The sequence below is a fragment of the Bubalus kerabau genome, chromosome 3 (genome assembly GCF_029407905.1).
Source record: "Bubalus kerabau isolate K-KA32 ecotype Philippines breed swamp buffalo chromosome 3, PCC_UOA_SB_1v2, whole genome shotgun sequence".
Lineage (NCBI taxonomy): Eukaryota > Metazoa > Chordata > Mammalia > Artiodactyla > Bovidae > Bubalus > Bubalus kerabau.
In genome coordinates, this window is record NC_073626.1 from 88,984,796 (window position 1) to 88,989,993 (window position 5,198).

Below are 5,198 nucleotides of genomic sequence, written 5' to 3' on the forward strand. Positions count from 1 at the left end.
ACCAGCTCAATCTCAGACTGAATTTTCAATCCTCACTTCACAGCCTCAGTCTGGCAACTGGCAACCATGGCATCTCTCCCAACTGCCTCCAGGAGCCTGTGTGCTAAAGGGCTTTCATAGGACATTAGGTCTATCAGAGCCTCAGCTAAGCTAAGCAGGCATTTCTACTGGGTCCCAGGTCAGTTCCTTAGAGTCCCTGTGATCACTCTTCTCCCCAGACATGTACTCCTCAGTGCTGCACCACTAAGTGACAAGATCAAATGGCCTCTCACCATGTTCAGGATATAAGCGTAGAGCGGTGTTTAGGGCATGGGAATGGACAGCATAAATTTCTCTTCATAAATCTCTCATGACTATGCTTCTGCTGCTGCTGCTGCTGCTAAGTCGCTTCAGTCGTGCCCGACTCTGTGCGACCCCATAGATGGCAGCCCACCAGGCTCCCCTGTCCCTGGGATTCTCCAAGCAAGAACACTGGAGTGGGTTGCCATTTCCTTCCCCAATGCATGAAAGTGAAAAGTGAAAGTGAAGTCGCTCAGTCGTGTCCGACTCTTAGCGACCCCATGGACTGCAGCCTACCAGGCTCCTCCGCCCATGGGATTTTCCAGACAAGAGTACTGGAGTGGGTTGTCTCATGACTATAGAGGAATCAAATGGGTTTCAGAGTCAGGAGACCTGGGTTCTGGTTCAGATTCTGCTTCTCACTTTCTTGATTCATTTTCTTTAACACAAAAGGAGGAGATTGTTCTGGATCATCAGTAGGGTCTGTTGTAGCCTTAACTATATTTATCTTCTGTGAACATGATTTGCAGTCATGAAGGAGGCTTTAGATGTTGCATTTTCCTTTTTCCTTCCATTTGCCTTTCATGAGTTCCCTGCTGTCTCACTTCATGGAATCCTCATGCACTTGGCACAACCCTCAGGACATTTATCACATTCTATCTTATAGCAATTTGGATTCTTACTGTCTAATTTCCTATAGATTATATAGTTGGGGGCATGGTATTTTTTTTTTTCTCCTTGATTTTTCATCAAAGTGCTAAGCAAAGTGGCTGGCACATAAATGCTTGGTGAGTTCTCAGTGCATGAGAGTCATGAAAGGCCACACTGTCCCTGTCAAGGCAAGTGTCTGGGGTCTGGGAACAATTCTCAGCTTTCTTTCAGTCAGTGTGGCAGCCTTGGGTGGTCTGATGAGTAATAGACGAAATCTTTCAAGTTGTGCAGGATCGGCTTGTATGTTTTGTGCTCTTCTTCAGCTTTTCTTTGGATTATGGTCCTGGGATTTTATTTTTTTCATCATTATTTCCCTTGTGTCATTTTATCAACAGTGACAGGCCTTATTTTATTGGGCTCCCAAATCACTGCAGATGATGACTGCAGCCATGAAATTAAAAGATGCTTGCTCCTTGTAAAAAAATTTGTGACCAACCTAGACAGCATATTAAAAAGCAGGGGCATTTATTGACAAAGGTCCATATAGTCAAAGCTATGGTTCTTTCAGTAGTCATATATGGATGTAAGAGTTGCACCATAAAGAAAGCTGAGCGCTGAAGAATTGATGCTTTTGAACTGTGGTGTTGGAGAAGACTCTTGAGAGTCCCTTGGACAGCAAGGAGATCAAACCAGTCAATCCTGAAGGAAATCAGTCCTGAATATTCACTAGAAGGACTGATGCTGAAGCTGAAGTGCCAATACTTTGGGCCAACTGATGCAAAGAACTGATTCATAAGAAAAGACTCTGATGTTGAGAAAGATTGAAGGCAGGAGGAGAAGGGGACAACAGAGAATGAGATAGTTGGATGGTATCACCGACTCGATGGACATGAGTTTGAGAAAGCCCTGGGAGTTGGTGATGGCCAGGGAAGCCTAGCGTGCTGCAGTCCATGAGGTTGCAAAGAGTCGGACATGACTGATTGACTGAACTGAACTGAATAATACTAATGATGCCATACACTGACTGTTGTAAACTCAGTAGTCTTGGAATCGAGGAGATTTGATAGGAAAGATTTGAGGTTTAACTGAACAATGGCTATTAAGATGTCAAGTGTTTTCCTGGGAAGCCATCACTTGACTAACAGATACAAAGACACATTTTCTCTTTTATTAGTTTTTCCCTACTTTGCTTTAAAGCCAAGAGACCAAAGAAATTGGTACAGTCTTCTCTTTTTGTTCTAAGTTTATCAGTGAATTTGTAAACTGCTTTAAACCCTCATATTGCTAAAGAGATCTTAAGTGGAAGGCGTTCTGGAATGCTAATATTCACATTTTCATGTTCCTAGCTCTTTGAAGTCCTGTTGTGTAAACTGGTCCCCATTGCATCACTTTGATCATTGATGACATCAATGGGGAGCAAGTCCTCAGAGTTCACTGGTGCTCAGCTTTGGGAAGGAGGCTAAAGATGTGCAAAACATGGCTATAGTAGACATTCATTATGATTTTTAAGTGCCTAGTATCTGGACCCTCTGCCTGCGTTTAGGGGAATTTTCATCTTATGAGGCAAAGTCTTTCTATCATCAAAGAAGATGAAAACACGAAATACTTGTTTTCCTGGCCTTCCTTGCAGCAGAGAATGGAAAATGACTTGGACTGGCTTTGGACTGAATGTGCCTCCCCCAAATTCATATGCTGAAGCTCTCATTCCCAATGGGATGGCATTTGGAAGTAGGGTTCTTGGGAGGTGATTAGATTTAGACGAGGTTCTGAGGTGAGGTCCTCCTGATGGGATCTTCAAAGTCCCCTTGTAAGAAGAGACCAGAGAGCTTGTTTTCTCTGTCTCTCCAGCTTGTGAGGTCACAGCAAGAAGGCAGCTATTTGCAAGCTAGAAAGAAGGCCCTCAACAGGAACCAAATCTGCCAGCACTTTGGTGTTGGACTTCCCAGCTTCCAGATGGTAAGAAGTAATTGTTGGTGTTTAAGCCACCCAGTGTATGGTATTTCCTTACAGCAGCCTGAGCAGACAAAGATACCTAGATTCTGCTAGCTGGGTGCACTCACCCCTTGCTGAGAGGCTGATGAAACAGAGAGACTCAGAATAGTCACGTTTTGCCCTAAGGAGGATGGCTATGTAGGGCTTTCTGAGGTGGCAACAGGTGCTTGTGACAACAGGTCTGTTTGCAGCGTTCAGGGTCCGGTTGTGGGGCATTGGAGTATAAGTTGGGGGGGGTCCTATGTCCTGTGATGCTAGTGGTTTGTCTCATAGACCAACCAGTTCTGTGGTGTGGGCAGGGCCTTGATCTTGGCTGCGTAGCCTTTGAGACTAGTTTTCCAGCCCTCCTGGAGATTATGTGAACTACATAATGTATTGTAATAAATCATTTTTCTGCTTTCATTAGCCACAGGTTATGAGCCAATGGTTTCTATGGCTTGCATCTGAGAACTGCCATTGATCCATTGGCCCATGCCCTCAGGAATTTAGTCTTTGGTTGGTTTGGAGGTGACTAACACCATGGGAAACATCTGGAATAGATAAGATAGTGTATCAGATTATGTCCCATACATTATGCTCTATACTTAAAATACTATAAGAATAGAGAATAAGAAGAGAAAGTCTAGTGTAATGATTCAAGCTCCAGACTAGATTTGAAAAGTTCCAGTTTAAATGACTTTAAGGGCCATGGCAGTAAAGTAAATGAATGAGGCAGGCAGGGGTTTGGGGAAAATTATATGAGATGATGTTTATAAAGCAGGGTTTCCAGGTGGCACAGTGGTAAAGAATCAGCCTGCCAATGCAGGAAATGCAGAAGACAGGGGTTCAATCCCTGGGTTGGGAAGATTCGCTGGAGTATGAAATGGCAACCCACTCCAGTATTCTTGCCTGGGAAATCCCATTGACAGAGGAGCCTGGCTGGCCACAATCTATGGGGTCACAAAGAGTCAGACACAACTGAGCATGCACCACGTTTATAAAGCACAGTGTATTGTGTATAGTAAATGTATAAAAGCAATACCATCGTGCTAACAACAAGGAGGGTTATAGCAATAAAAATAGCTAGTGCTCTCTGTGAGCCAGACTATATTCTGGTGCTTTCTTCTTAGGGTGACTAAATGGCCAGTTGGCCCAGGAAAGTCTTGGGATATCCTGTTCAGTTTAACCTTGATCTTCAATCTTTTTAAAGCAGTATTTTATTAATAGTTGCATTAAAATAAGTCAGAGTAAGTTTTGCTAGTTGACCACTGTATATAGAATTAGGGTTTTCTTCATGGCACAGACAGTAAAGAATCTGCCTGCCAATGCAAGAGATGTGTGTTTGATCCCTGGGTTGGGAAGATCCCCTGGAGAAGAGAATGGCAACCCATTGCCTGGAGAATTCCATGGACAGAGGAATCTGGTGGGCTACAGTCCATGACGTCCCAAAGAGTCAGATATGACTGAGCGACTAACACACTATAGAATTAACCATGATAACCTATTTCTTTTTTTCAGATACAAGTAGTTGTACCCTTCCTGATACAAGTAACACTTTTCATGATCTGCACTCAGAAATGCTATTAAAATGAGGTGCTCCTGGGCAGGAATGACTTGGGGCAGCCGAGAGCCCCCAGGCCATGTGGAGTTGGGAGTGGAGCCCATGTGCTGGCCCTGCCGCATGGTGACCAGGCAGGTGTGCTGAGGCCCGTGAGGTGTAGCCAGAAGGAGGGGCACAGGGACAAACATGGCTCTGAAATTGATTAAAGTGTGTGAATGGCTACCAAGAATGATTATCCTACCTGTATTATTTTTTCAAATGTTTAGGAAACCAATATAAAAAGGTTCAAAAAATATTTCAGTTTTAAGGTATACTGAATTGTATTATTTTATTTTTGTGGAAAAATTGATTTCTGAAACAGTTTTTGACTAGAACAACTTCATAGATCTACCAATAAATAAAAAAATATGTTGGTCAATAAACACATATTTCAAAAATAATAATATATATATTTTATTTATTCTTAGTGCTCCTTTTTACTTTCAGAAATACCCTTTTTAAACAAACTATATGGTTACCTTCTTTATTTGTGTTTACTCACTTAATCTTCAAAATAACACTCTGAAGTAGATTTAAACAACTTTTTTTTCCTATTTACAGTTGAGAAAATGGAGGGCTGGAGACATACAGTAACATGTTGCTTGAAATACTTAGGTAGGTACTTCCCTGGTGATCCAGTGACTAAGACTCCATGCTTCCAATGCAGAGTGCCCAGGTTTGATCCCTAGACAGGGAA

General features: G+C 42.7%; 1 long non-coding RNA gene across 1 annotated transcript; it reads left to right on the forward strand.

Moving 5' to 3' along the window:
• Positions 1-2,746: 2,746 nt before the first annotated feature.
• LOC129647713 (uncharacterized) lies at positions 2,747-4,905 on the forward strand. Its single transcript, XR_008712455.1, has 2 exons — positions 2,747-2,886; positions 4,420-4,905. It is a non-coding gene; the product is annotated as an uncharacterized LOC129647713 (long non-coding RNA).
• Positions 4,906-5,198: the final 293 nt, after the last annotated feature.